A 14826-nucleotide genomic window follows, 5' to 3' on the forward strand; every position below is an offset into this window, starting at 1 on the left:
TTGTTTTGTATAAACATTTTATCTCAGGGGTTGCAGGAAGAGCAATGTGGTAAGTCCCCAAAACACGATCTCTTCTATGAGATTGCTTCCCTGCACCTAGTGTGTAACTACAAGTAACTTCCTTATGGGTTATACTTAGGACAAGGTGGGGTGATGTGTCCTGCCAGGCTCCCCAGAAGCAATTCTTTGTTTATCCGTATTTCTTCCAGATCATCTCCAAAGACCTGTCTACCTGTGTTTTAGTTCACCTATGTTTTATTTACAGCATCTCACTGAGACCAGGCAGTACAGAAAGGGACCTTGTGTTTTGTGACAAGTTCTTCTTTCAAGCCTTCATGCTCAAAGAGAATTGACTACAGAGTGTCAGGTGATCTTTAGCTGAGATTTAATAAGCAGGTAGTATACAATGATCAGAAAATGGCTTCACTGGGCTTCGTGCACCGAATCACAGACAACATCTTAAGTCCTTCCTAAATATTCCAAATTAGAATAATATATATTATAAAATTAATTTACAAAATTCACAGTGGGAATCTGATTTGTTTCCCCTATAACACTTTCCTTCCCTGATAAACCTTACGTAGAAGTAGCACACATTATTTTTCATTTCTACCATATTCAGCGCGGTAGGAAATAATGTCAGTCAGAGATATTAACTCCCGCGTTGTTGTGCATGCTAAAGTGTTCTCATTATCTACCATGCCAGCTCTAAACTTATTCAAGAAAAAAAAAAAGATCTCAGCATGAAACTCATTCTGACTATAGGAAGTCCCATGAACTGTGTTTAAAAATTCAGCAGAAACTGTCCTCTTCCCATACATGAAGTTTTTTTTGACAAATGCCTAAGGCCTGAAAGTTTAGGAGCCACTTTATGATTGTTTTTCAGGGAATCTATGAAATCAAAAAAGATGTAATATGGTTTGGCTCTGTGTCCTCACCCAAATCTCATCTCCAATTGTAATCCCCACATGGGATGGCATGGGAGGGGCCTAATGGGAGGTGCTGGGGTCATAGTCCAAAAGGTTTCCCCCATGCTGTTCCTGTGACAGTGAAGAAGTTATCATGAGATCTGATGGTTTTAAAAGAGCAGTTTTCCCTGCGCCCTCTCTCTCCTGTCATCATGTAAGATGTGTCTTGCTTTCCCTTTCACCTTCTGCAATGATTGTACATTTCGTGAGGCCTCCCCAGACATGCAGAACTGTGAGTCAAACAAAACCTCTTTTGTTTGTAAATTACCCAGTCTCAAGTAGTATCATTATAGCAGTGTGCGAATGGACAAATACAAGATGACACTACAGGTGGCATTGTCTGAGAATATTGGGCTTTTTCAATTAACAACACCAGGCAGTCACCGGCAGTCCTTGTTAGATTTCACACAAAGAATAAACTGTTTAAACATTTTCTTGAAATGCTTACTTCTGAAGCTGATGAGCCAGCCAATGGCAAAATAGGCAATGTTATAAAACAGTTTTGGACATTGAAAAGACCAGCTCAGTAAGTGCATGTGTTAGCCACACACCCTAGTCCACCATCATATACAACCCATGTGGCCCAGTGAAGTGGAGGTCGCAACAGTGAGGACTGTAATATGCAGCACAATGTATTCAAGGGCACATAACAAGGCTATTCAGAGGTTCCATTATCAGTAATAAATGTAGAGTTGTCTCTCTTTTGGATTTGCTCTACCAAATTCACCTTAAGTATCTCGCTTTTGTTCATGTGCTTTAAGTACATCTATGTCAAGGCCCTCTTAAAGACCAGCCAAGGGAGATTTCCCTCTTTCTGTGGGTCTGAAGTAGTCTGCAAATTTCCACATAGCATGGGATATCATGGGATTCCTGATGTTAAGGGAGAAGGAAAGCCTTGGATTCCATAGTCCAAAAGGATTGAATGATTCACCAGGCCCTGACGATTTTCCACAGTGAGCTCCGGTAGCACCCCTTTTAGACTGCAAGGATTCCTTACTACTTAACTTGATGAAATGTATAGAATCTGCAGTGACCTACTGGAACCGAAATCATTTACCATGAATACTCATGGCTTTAGGTCCAAGGCAGTGAAAGGGCATTGGAGAAGGACTTGGGCATGGCTGGGATGGCATAGGCTATCTATGAAATCAACATCTGTAGCACAGTGGTTCTCAACTGTTGCTACACTAAAGCCTCCAGCCCCATTAAAGCAGCTTTACCCTGGGTGTTTATGATAGGCAAACAACCACAGGGATGGCTATGTAAGGAGAAAATTACCCCAAGACAGACACAGTTTAAAGGGCACCAACACCTGTCTTGTAGTACTTGATGAACACAATTTGACTCATGTATCATTTACATAATCTGCCTATAAAGAATGGCAATTTTTTGTAGTTTTTTACATTGAAATGGTGAGATTGTGCATCCAAAAGACAAATTTCAATGACTTGAGTCTGACCAAGATGGCAGAAGTTACTTACCATAAATCTGGTGCCTGAACCAGAGTAGGGGGCCAAAACTTCCTGGATATGTGTCATATGCATTCACAACTCTAATCCTGGTAACATGCTAAAATAGAAAGGTTTAGGCATATTAAGAAATATTTTCAGAGTGACACACTATATTGTTCAAATATGGAATCATCCCTTTAAATATAGAACACTTAACTGTGCAAGTCATTTCCATTTACTCTTGTCTATTTACTCCTATTCACTGTCATTGCTAAGATCCTTAATAATTCATGCATTCCTAGTTTCCTCTCCTTAAGGTTCTTCTATAGACCTAGGATGAAGCAATGCCTCATTACTTATACTTATTATCACCTCTACATTTACCTGGTCATCAGAATGTTTATCTGTGAAAGGATTTCTCTATTTCTATGATAAAACATTTTGAAGTATTAAAAATATTTACTTGACCTCATTGGAGGAAAAAACATGAAGTGTTTTCTTCTAAATTCCAGTGTCTGACACAGTGTCTGGCTCATAGTGGCACTCAATAAATTCTTCTTAAATTGATTTTTTAAAAATTTATTGCCAAAATGAAACATGGTGCAAACCAATGGATGCTAGCCTTTTCACACAGCCTTTTACACCATCCTCTTCAAATGCTACAAAGTGCTGACTAGAACTTCAGTGACTTACTACTTTCACTTCCAAAACTTTGATTTAAAAGAAAACTTACTGGGAATAAAAATTAAGCTGCTTCTACAGCATTGAGACATGCAAGCTTGAGAAGATTTTTTAACACTTCTGCAATGGAAAAATGGTACTTAAATATTCATATGAAATCCACCATATAGGAACAAGTTTTATCAATTTCCATTTAATATCAAGACTCTCATATCAAAATATTTTATTTTAAAAAGCTACTATGAAAGAGCAAAGATATAGCTTACGAAGGAAATGGCATTTGAGAGGGGCCTTGAAGTACAAGCAGGATTTTGCTTTGTTTAATTTTACTACTGATTTTAATAAAAGTATGTATATATAAGTGATACACAGTTTCGTGTGTAGGTTTATGTCACAAACTACCAGGCAGATTTTGATACAGGAGGGGAACAATGATAGCAAGCTAGGTCAGTGGGAGATGAAGGATCATGTTTTATACATAATAGGGGCTGGCATGTAGTAGGTACTCTGTGAATGTTTAGTGAAGGAATAAAATGAAAGAAAGCTGGTCAGGCATGGTGGCTCCCTTCTATAAACCTAGGATTTGGGGAGGCTGAGGTGGGAGGACTGCTAGGCCAGGAGTTTAAGAGCAGCCTGGGCAACAGAGAGAGACCTCATTTCTACAAACAAACGAAAAGACCAGCCAAGCATGGTGGTGGTGCATGCCTGTAGTCCCAACTACTCAGGAGGCTGAGGCAGGAGGATTGCCTGTGCCCATGAGTTTAAGGTTGCAACGAGCTATGACTGTGCCACTGGGCTCCAGCCTAGGCAATACAGTGAGACCTTGTCTCTGAAAAAAAAAAAAAAAAAAAAGAAAGAAAGAAAGAAAAGAAAAGGAGGAAGCTACAAAGGTGAAACATACAGAGGCTATTTGAAGAACCACAAGTTGTCCAGTTTGATTGAATAGGTTAGGGCAGGGTTTCTCAACCTCAGTATTCTTGGTGATTTGAACTGGATAATTCTTTGTTGTGAGGGACAACTGTCATGTGCATTTTAGGGTGTTTAGCAGCATCCCTGACTTCTTCCTACTTCATACCCCAAGTCATGACAGCCCGAAATGTCTCTAGATGTCACCATATATCCCCCAGGTGGCAAAATCATCCCTGATTGAGGACCATTGTTAGGGAATTCCTATAAAACAGAATTGGAGAAAGAAGTTAGAATCACAATTTGAGAGATCTTGTACATTAGGATAGGATATTTGCACTTAATTTGATAGACATAGGATATTTATTAAAGATTTCTTGGCTAGAGAATGACAAAATCAATATTGTGATTTAGAGTGAGTAAGTTGACAGTTTGCAGAAATGTTTGAATTTTTGTAAAGTGTTAATATTTATATTATATATATCAAATAAGTAAATTAACTTCCTGTGCCTCAGTTTTCTCAAATGTAAAATGAGGATAATCATAGCAGTATAATGAGAATTAAGGGGGTAACTCATGTAAAGTGTTTGAATCACTGCCTGGCACATTTTAAGGAAAAAATAATTTTTTGTTATTATTAATATCACATCAAAAACCAAGCTGTTCTACAACCTTGAGACATGAAAGAGGCCTTGTCGTGGTGTTAGTAACTTTGAATCATTTTTGAAGAACAAGTACCATGTCTAATATGAATCAATATCAAATCATTTATTCTAAGTCCCACTTTAACCAAAATAATCACATCCGAAGGGGTTACTATTCCCATTCCTTTTTAAACCCTGAATTAAAGGGTAATAAAATCACACTTAAAAATAAAATGAGAGAAAACGTTAGAAAAAGAAAACGAATGTTAAAGCTTCTCAAATAATGTGTTGGAGTGCTCTGAAAGCATGTAGAGACAGATGGAAGGAAGGCAACAGCCTACAACTCCTCTGCAGAGGAAACTCTGAATGGGCTGTAACAAGCCACAGGTGCCAAGAAGCATGAGCGGATGACGGCCTGATTTTGAGAAGAGAAATGACAATTCGTTACCCATCATTCATCCCAAGGTGCGCTTGTCATCTCTCATAGCACATAGCAAGTTACCTTTTTATTAGTGGCTTTGGAAATATTTTTGCAGGGGAGTAGCAGCAGCATCCATATGTGCAAATCTGCGTGTAAATGAGACTATGCTCTATGGAAGATGTGCGATCCACCTGCCAGGAGGATGAAAGGTGTGTAGTTGAGCTCTCAGGCAATAAGATTAGGGGCTCCTTTCCTTCCTGTCTGTCTCTTCTCAATGACCAAAATGATGGGCGAATGCGATTCTCCCATCTTTGTTCTCTTCCCCAGTTTCCCTGACCGTCTAACCTCACCAGCTTGAAATAAAGTTTAAAATGCAAAATCAAGTTCATTCTATCAGTTTTCTTTAGAATCCGATCTTACATTTTTAAGCAAGTTTTCAATTGCTTTCTCATAAGTCATTGTGTTCGAGCCCTACCAAAATACTTAAGATAAACAGCACAAATACTATCTACTCCTTATAGAAATAAACTGGGTAGAGTTCAGTGAGTTTAAATGACTTGTTCATGAAAATGATGGAATTGAAAATAGAAGTCAGGTATTCTGATTTATACTCCCGACATCTGCTGAGCCATATGGGCCTATCTACCATCTTATTCCAATCCAATTCTCCTTTGTTGTGACCACACTTTTTTGGCACGTACCTTAAATCATCTCATGGACAAAACATCTACACCCAATGATTCACTGACTTGCTAATCTGTTTCTCTAACCCTGAATGTCTTGAGCCCCAGAACCATAATATTAACTGCTTATTCAACATCATCACTTCTATATGACTCAGCCAGTCCAGGGTGAACACATGTGCACTTCACTTGTTCTTTCTTCTCCACCCACCCTTGTCTTAGCCTGTTCCTCAATTTGTATTTCCCATCTATACATGGCAATAGATGGCAGTAAATAGCACAAGCATTTATCCAATTATTTTCAAAATAATTTTTAAATTTTTAAAATATTTTTTGTAATTTTAACTTTTATTTTAGATTCGGGGAGTACATATACAGGTTTATTACGTGGGTATTGTATTAGTCTGTTTTCACGCTGCTGATAAAGACACACCCGAGACTGGGCAATTTACAAAAGAAAGAGGTTTAATGGACTCACAGGTCCACATGACTGGGGAGGCCTCATAATCATAGTGGAAAGTAAAAGGCACATCTCACATGGTGGCAGACAAGAGAAGAATGAGAGCCAAGGGAAAGGGGTTTCCCCTTATAAAACCATCAGATCTTGTGAGACTTACTCACTACCACGAGGACGCTATAGGGGAAACTACCCCCATGATTCAATTATCTCCCACTGGGTCCCTCCCACAACACAAGGGAAATATAGGAGCTACATACAATTCAAGATGAGTTTTGGGTGGAGACACAGCCAAATCATATCAGGTGTATTGCCTGTTGCTGAGGTTTGGGGTACAACTGATCTCATCACCCAGGTAGTGAACATAATACTCAATAGTTTTTCAAGCCTCACTCCTCACCCCATCTCCCCACTCTAGTAGTCCCCAGTGTCTATTTTTCTCATCTCTGTGTCCATGAGTACCCAATATTTAGCTTCCACTTATATGTGAGAACATGCAGTATTTGGTTTTCTATTCCTGCATTAAGTTACTTAGGATACTGGCCTCCAGCTACATCATGTTACTGCAAAAGACACAATTTTGTTCTTTTTTATGGCTGTGTAGTATTCCACGGTGTAATGTACCATGTTTTCTTTATCCAACCTACTATCGATGGGCATTTGGTTGATTCCATGTCTGCTATTATGAATAGTGCTGTGATGAACATGAAAGTATATGTGTCTTTTTGGTAGAATGATTTATTTTCTTTTGGATATATTCCCAGTAATGGGACTGCTGGATCAAATAGTTCTGGTTTAAGTTCTTTGAGAAATCTCCAAACTGCTTTCCACAGTGGCTAAACTAGTTTACATTCCTACCTATATCATATAAACATTCTTGTTTCTCTGTAGCCTTGCCAGCATCAGTTTTTTGGTTCATGTTTTGTTTTTTGTTTTTGCTTTTTAATAATTGCGGTTCTGACTGGTGTGAGATGGTATCTCATTGTGGTTTTGATTTGTATTTCTGTGATAATTCGTGATGTGGAACTTTTTTTCATGTGTTTGTTGGCTGCTTGTAGGTTTCAAAATCATTTCTGATACCTTTCTCTCTGTAAAGCCAACTGCATACCATGTCCTATCAATTTTACTTTTTAATGATCTCAAGATTCTGTATCTTCCTCTCTGTCCTCTTGACTACTGCTTTAGTTCAGGTTTTCCTCTTCTGTCTCCCATGTGGACTCTTACAAAACCATGTGAACTTTAGTTTCTTTTCACTTTCATGTGGTAATTCTCAAAAAACCACCCTGTGTCATAGGACAGGGGGAGTAGATGAGAGAAAACTTTTCTGCATTTTTCAATCTCATCGTGGAAGTGCCTAGCTGTTCTGTGGTGGTTTCCTAGCCATGGCCATCTCCCTGGCCCTGGGAATGGTGGTATGTTTTGGGAGTTGGCAACTGTAGCAGTAACTTCACAATTCCGTAGCAGCTCCTTTAATGGCTCAATTCAGAAACATGGCTCCCAAAGTCGTTTCTAAAAGCTCATCTTACCATTGATTTCCTCAGCCTTCCCAATGATAGATAAGCCATTTAATATTCCAAAATACATTAATTTCTACTTAAACTTGGTAGAATAGCTTCTGTTCTCTGCCCCTGAACCCTCTCCCTTAACAACACAGTTTGTCACATTTTACATTAAGACTATTCTGATAATTCCAGAATTCCAACACAGAAGGAATTCCCCTTCCTGTAAACATTTACCTCTTACTTTTTGAAGCAATGGTTCTCAAATTTTGCAGCACATTAAAATCACCCAGGGAGTTTTTAAAGACCCTGATGACCATGTTGCACCTCTTACCAATTAAATCAGAATCTCTGAAGGTGGAACTGAGACATCTGGATTATTCTAAACTACCCAGGGGAGTTCAGCGTGCAGCCAAATTGAAAAGTCAGTCACTGGAATACTTGTTAGACATCTATGCCATTATATTATACTGAAGAGCATGCGATATAAGATGATATACAATTGGCATCAGAAATTGTTTTCTCCCACTTAGAACTCATTTCATTGAGATACTTTGAAACAGAGAAAAGGAACTAAAAAGTTAAATTCATGAGCTCATTTTAACATTGTTCAAATGATTTCCTAGATGAGAAGAGCATATGCTCAAGCATTTGGAGAACTTAAATATAGCTTATCTTAACTCAGATGTGTTGTATTCAATATTTTGAAACAAACACTAGAAGTTACTTTCAACTTCACTACTGTGTCTAAGATAGAGACTAGTTCTAAGTGTCTGTAAACTCTATGTTGCTCTTCTGAACAAAACTTTCTATTTGTCCTGTCCCCTATTGTATTGTAATTTCTGGGGTTATATCCCTGGGCTATGAAGCAAGTTTGAATTATACAATGCCATATTTATTGAAAATGTATCTATTAGTGTAAATTCTTAATTTATATAAGCATGAAATTTCACTGATTAGATGACTGTCCTGTTGTCTTATACACACTCTATTAAAGCATTTCAAAATAAATGACCAAAGCACTTTTAAAACTTGCATAAAGACTAATAGCACCGTTATTGTTTCAGATTACTTCCTTTGATAAGGCACATACATATTTATCTCGAGGCATTAGGAAAAACTGGTATTAAAAGGTGTATATATTTTCTAAGATCTTTCAATTAAAACTGATATTGTATATAAGTGTTCTAACAAACCGTATCATGTAAGCAAATAAATATTTAACTTTAGGCCGGGCGCAGTGGCTCACGCCTGTAATCCCAGCACTTTGGGAGGCCGAGGAGGGCAGATCGCTAGGTCGAGAGATCAAGACCATCCTGGCCAACATGGTGAAACCCCATCTCTACTAAAAATACATAAATTAGCTGGGAGTGGTGATGCGCACCTATAGTCCCAGCTACTCAGGAGGCTGAGGCAGAAGAATCGCTTGAACCCAGAAGGCAGAGATTGCAGTGAGCCAAGATCATGCCACTGTACTCCTGCCTGGAGACAGAAGGAGACTCCATCTCAGGAAAAAAAAAAAAAAGAGGCGTACCTTAAAATATGTCGTATTCATATAATGGATGGATAACAATTAGTTTGAAGTGAAAACAATTAAAACAAAAGATACTTTGAAGCCTAGGAAATATCGTCATGTGTTTCATCAGTGTAAATCAGCTATCAGAGCCCAATTGAGTTGGAGAGGAGAGAGCTGTGTGAAGAGAGAGGCACAAGCATATGAAATCATGCATTGATAATCATGAAATCACAAGAAAGAACCAGTGCATTTTTATAGATTGCCCTTAGTGGGCCAAATAGAGTTTAATGACAGACTAAATAAATTATGTGAGAAACTCGCTGTTAATACTAGGAAAAATAGCCAAAATATAAAGCCCAATTTATACAAAGATCCATCAAATCTAAACTCTTGCTTGTTCAAGCTTGTGAAAAATAGCTTTGCTATTTTACCAGATGAATCACTCATTTAACTGAGGTAAAATTACATACAGCCAGCTCTCAGTATGCAAGGGTTCCACATCCACAATTCAAACAATGATGGATAGAAAATATTCAGAAAGAAGAGTAAAAAATAACAATACAATAATAAAAATAACACATTTACAAATACAGTATAACAACTACTACATAGTATTCACATAGCGTGGTGGCTAACCATAGGGCCTAAGTGTGTAGTAGGCTATACTGTCTAGGCTGGTGGAAGTATACTCTGTGATGCTCACACAATGATAAAATCCTAACCAAGCTTCTTTCAGAAAAGATCCCTGCTGTTAAGTGTCGCATGATTATATTCACCCATATCTCTGGTAATATCCCTTCCCTTATTGCCTTCTTTGTCTGATATTAGTATAATCTCTCCAGCTTTCTTATTATCAGTGTGTACATGTTACAAAGCTACCTATTCTCTTCACTTCTAACTAATGTAAAGTGAATTTCCATATTCAAGGTGTCTGACTAGACACAGCCAGGAAGAATTTCTGCCACTGAGAGACTGGGACATCTGGAAGAGTGGTGCACTCTGAACCAATCTTCAGAGGGAAGGTATTGAGAGTTGATGGAGGGAGGACGCAGGTGCTGGGCTGAAGAGAAAGGAAGCTGGGAACCCGACACGGCGCTACTGCACACTGGAACTTGTTCTTGGCCCTCAGTGATTCCAGGAGAAGGGGTGAGCTGAGCAGGCAATCAGCATCCCACTCTCACCGAGGACCTCTGGAATTCTGTCAGCAAGAGACCTCAGGACCCCCACGGGCACTTGAGCTGGCAGGGAGAGCTGCTTAGAGAAGTGGTAGGGGCAGGACTCCAGTGAGTGTGGAATCCAGAGGGTTTGGTGTGGGAACATGTGCAGTGGAGCATGGCCAGGGATGCTTATCCCCCAAGACTTGCCTTGTGCCTCTAGGAGACTTTAGCCTTAGGGTGACTGTCAGCCTGGAACAGAGCAGGGTGATCTTGCCCGTGAGATGGGGCCAGCCCAATCTGAGCAACCACCTGTCTGCTGGCCTGTCCTAGGGCCCCAGTTTGGCTGCACCTGCTTGAAGTATAGCCTCAGATGCCCAACAGGGGTGCTTCCTGGGAGCCTTCATTATAGCTCCCCCAGCAGCAGACTGGGCCTGACTATCAGCTACAGCAGAGCCGTCCTGTCAATTTGCATCAGCACACACACCCTCCCTTACCCACTGAAGCCTCCCCAGGGCTGCTTTGCTGGTATGCACTTGCCCACAGCCACCCCTTATCACTTTGTCAGTGCACCCACATGGAGATGGACATCGCCTCCCCTCCACCGCCAATGTGTGTGTGTGTGTGCACCCTGCCATGCCAGTGTTGCTGGCGTGAGCACACCCCACACCCCCTGGCTGTACTGTCATTGCTGACACAAATGCCTGCTAAGATTCTATCAATCCTAGGCCCTCCATATGTAGACATCACCACCAGTGCAAACACGTGCCTAGAGACCAGCAACCCCACCCCCACCCCACACTGCCACCACCACTGCTGAAAACATACACATGAGGCTGGCAGCTCCACACTTCCCAGTGTCCCACCCTTGTTGCTGTGACCACTGATGTGAGCAAGACACAACCCCACTCCCACTAGTACCCCACAGCACTAGTACCCCACAGCACCCCACTAGTACCCCACAGCAGCAAACATGCATGCACCCCACCACACTGCCACTGCTGCTGGCATGCATGAACGAGCATGAATCCTGCTGCCACTTCCTCAATGAAGCACTTTGGCTGGCATCGCCCATCAAGTGCTGTGGCCAGCAGTCTGGGAACACCTCAGCCCCTCCAGTGCAGTAGATGCTGAGACTCTAACAAACAAAGAACAAAACGGTGGGCTGGTACCATTTCTTCAGAGTCAGAGCACAGAGGCCAGGAGTGCTGAGCTGAGACTTGGCTTCCTAAAATCTTTCGGAAATGAAGCTAGTTGACTGAACCCACCTTATACCACAATCAAACCCTGAGAGCCTCAAAGAGGATAAAAGCAAAAAACAAAACAAAACAAACAAATAAACATCCTGCATTCAAAGGACAGCAACGTCAAAGATTGAAGGAACATCAGCCCACACAGGTGAGAAAGAACCAGCACAAGAACTCTGGAAACTCAAAAAGCCAGAGTTCCTCAGCATTGGATATTAATTAGGCTGAAATTGCTGAAATGATAGAAATAGAATTCAGAATATGGCTAGGAATGAAGATCATTGAGATTCAGGAGAAATTCAAAACTCAAAGGATTCTAAGGAATACAATAAAATGATACAGGAGATAAAAGATGAAATGACCATTTTTAAGAAAGAACCAAACTGACCTGATAGAACTGAAAAACTCACTTCAAGAATTTCAGAATACAATCACAAGAATTAAGAGTAGAATCAACCAAGCAGAGGAAAAAGTCTCAGAACTCGAAGACAAGTTCTCTGAAATAACTCAGACAAAAATAAATAGAAGATTAAAGAAGAATAAATAAATCTACCATGAAATATGGGATTATGTAAGGAGAACAAATATGTCTCACTGATGTCTTGGAAAGAGAGGAGAGAAAGCAAGCAACTTGGAAAACATACTTCAAGATATCATCCATGAAAATTTCCCTAACTTCACTAGAGAGGCCAACATTCAAATTCAGGAAATGTAGAGAATTTGTGCAAGATACTATACAAGATGACCATCTTCAAGATACATAGTCATCAGATTCTCCAAGGTTGAAATGAAAGAAAAAATGTTAAAGGCAGCTAGAGGGAAGGGGCAGGTTACCTACAAAGGGAACCCCATCAGGCTAAGGGTGGAACTTTTGGCAGAAATCCTGTAAGCCAGAAGAGACTGGACGACTATAGTCACATTTTTGAAGAAAAGAATTTGCAACCAAGAATTTCATATCTGGTGAAACTAATTTTCATAAGCAAAGGAGAAATAATATCCTTTTCAGACAAGCAAATGCTAAAGGAATTCATTATGACCAGACCTGCCTTACAAGAGGCCTAAAAGAGAGTACTAAATATGGAAAGTACTGGCCACTACTAAAACACACTTAAGTACATAGATCATTGACACAATAAGGCAACCACATAAACCAAGTCAGCATCATAACCAGCTGACATGATGACAGTATCAAATTGGCACATATCAATATTAACCTTGAATGTTAATGGGTTTAATGTCCCAATTAAAAGGCACAGAATGGCAAATTGGATAAAGAGGCAAAACTCAATGACATGCAGTCTTCAAGAAACCCATCTTACATGCAGCGACACCCCTAGGTTAGAAGTAAAGGGTGAAGAAAATTGACCAAAAAAATGGAAAACAGAAAATGGCACGGAGTGCTATCCTAATTTCAGATTAAACAGACTTTAAACTGGCAATGATCAAAACAGACAATGGCATTACATAATTCAGCAAGAAAACCTAACTATCCTAAATATATTTGCACTTAGTACAGGAGCATCAGTCATAAAGCAAGTTACTAAAGACCCACAAAGATACCTAGATAACCACAAAATAATAATGGGAGACTTCAACACTCTACTGATAGGATTAGGCAGATTATTAAGGCAGAAAACTACCAAAGATATTGGGGACCTGGACTCAACACTTCAACAAAAGGACCTAATAGATATCTACAAAACCCTCCACCTGAAAATATCAGAATATACATTCTTCTCATCTTTACATAGCACACACTCTAAAATTGACCACACAAACAGCCATAAAACAATCCTCAGCAAAGTAAAAATACTGTAAATTATACCAACCACACTTTCAGATTACAGCACACACACACACAAAAGAAATCAATACTAAGAAAATTGCTCAAAAACTGTACAATTACATGGAGATTAAACAACCTGCTCCTGAATGACTTTTGGGCAAACAATGAAATTAAGGCAGAAATCAAGAAATTCTTTGAAACTAATAAGGGGAAGGATAGAACATATCAGAATCTCTGGGACACAGATAAAGCAGTGTTAAGAGGGAAGTTTATAGTGCCAAATGCCCACATCGAAAAGTCAAAAAGATCTCAGATTAACAACCCATCATCACACCTAGAGGAATTAGAGAAAAAAGAGCAAATGAACCCCAAAGCCAGCAGAAGATAAGAAAAAAACAAAATGAGAGGTGACTTGAAGGAAATTGAAATATGAAAAACCATACAAAAGATCTGCAAGTCCAGGACTTGGTTATTTGAAAGAATAAATAGATAGATTGCTAGGTAGACTAATAAAGAGAAAACGTAGATTCAAATAAATATAATCAGAAAGACAAATGTTTTTTCCAACTTTTATTTTAGGTTCAGAGGGTATATGTGCAGGTTTGTTACATGGGTCTAAATCATTCTGCCATAAAGACACAGTCCATTGTGTTTTAAAGAAATTATGATACAAGCAGAAAAATTTTCTATTTACCCACATATTCCTCATTTCTGGTGCTTTTCAGTCCTTCCTGTAGATCCATGCTCCCATCAGGTATCACGTTTTTTCCACTCAGAAAACTTTATCATTTATTGTAATTCAAGTCTAATGTTGATGGAAGTTCTCAGCATTTGCTTATTTGAAAATGTCCTTATTTTGCTTTCATTTTAAAAGAGTATTTTCTCTGCAGTTAGAATTCTAATTTGACAGGTCTTTTCTTTCAGTGCTTCAATAGTAACATCTCTTGATAGTAACATCTCTTGATATTCTGGCTGGCGTTATTTCCTTTTCTTTTTTTTTTTTCTTCCTTTTTTTTTTTTTTTTTTTTGAGATGGAGTCTCACACTGTCACCCAGGCTGGAGTGCAATGTTGCAATCTTGGCTCACTGCAACCTCCACCTCCTGGGTTCAAGGGATTCTCCTGCCTCAGCCTCCCGAGTAGTTGGGATTACAGGTGCCCGCCACCATGCCTGGCTATTTTTTTTGTATTTTTAGTTGAGATGGGGTTTTACTATGTTGGCCAGGCTGGTCTCAAACCTCTGACTTCGTGATCTGCCCCACTCAGCCTCCTGAAGTGCTGGGATTACAGGCATGAGCCACTGCACCTGGCCAATTTCTTTGAATATTTTTTCTGCTCCATCTTCATTCTCTCTCTCTTCTCCTTTTGGATTCCAAATACACACATATTAAACCTCTTGCTGTCCCCACATGTCA

This window comes from Piliocolobus tephrosceles, chromosome 3, assembly GCF_002776525.5.
Source record: "Piliocolobus tephrosceles isolate RC106 chromosome 3, ASM277652v3, whole genome shotgun sequence".
Taxonomy (NCBI): domain Eukaryota; kingdom Metazoa; phylum Chordata; class Mammalia; order Primates; family Cercopithecidae; genus Piliocolobus; species Piliocolobus tephrosceles.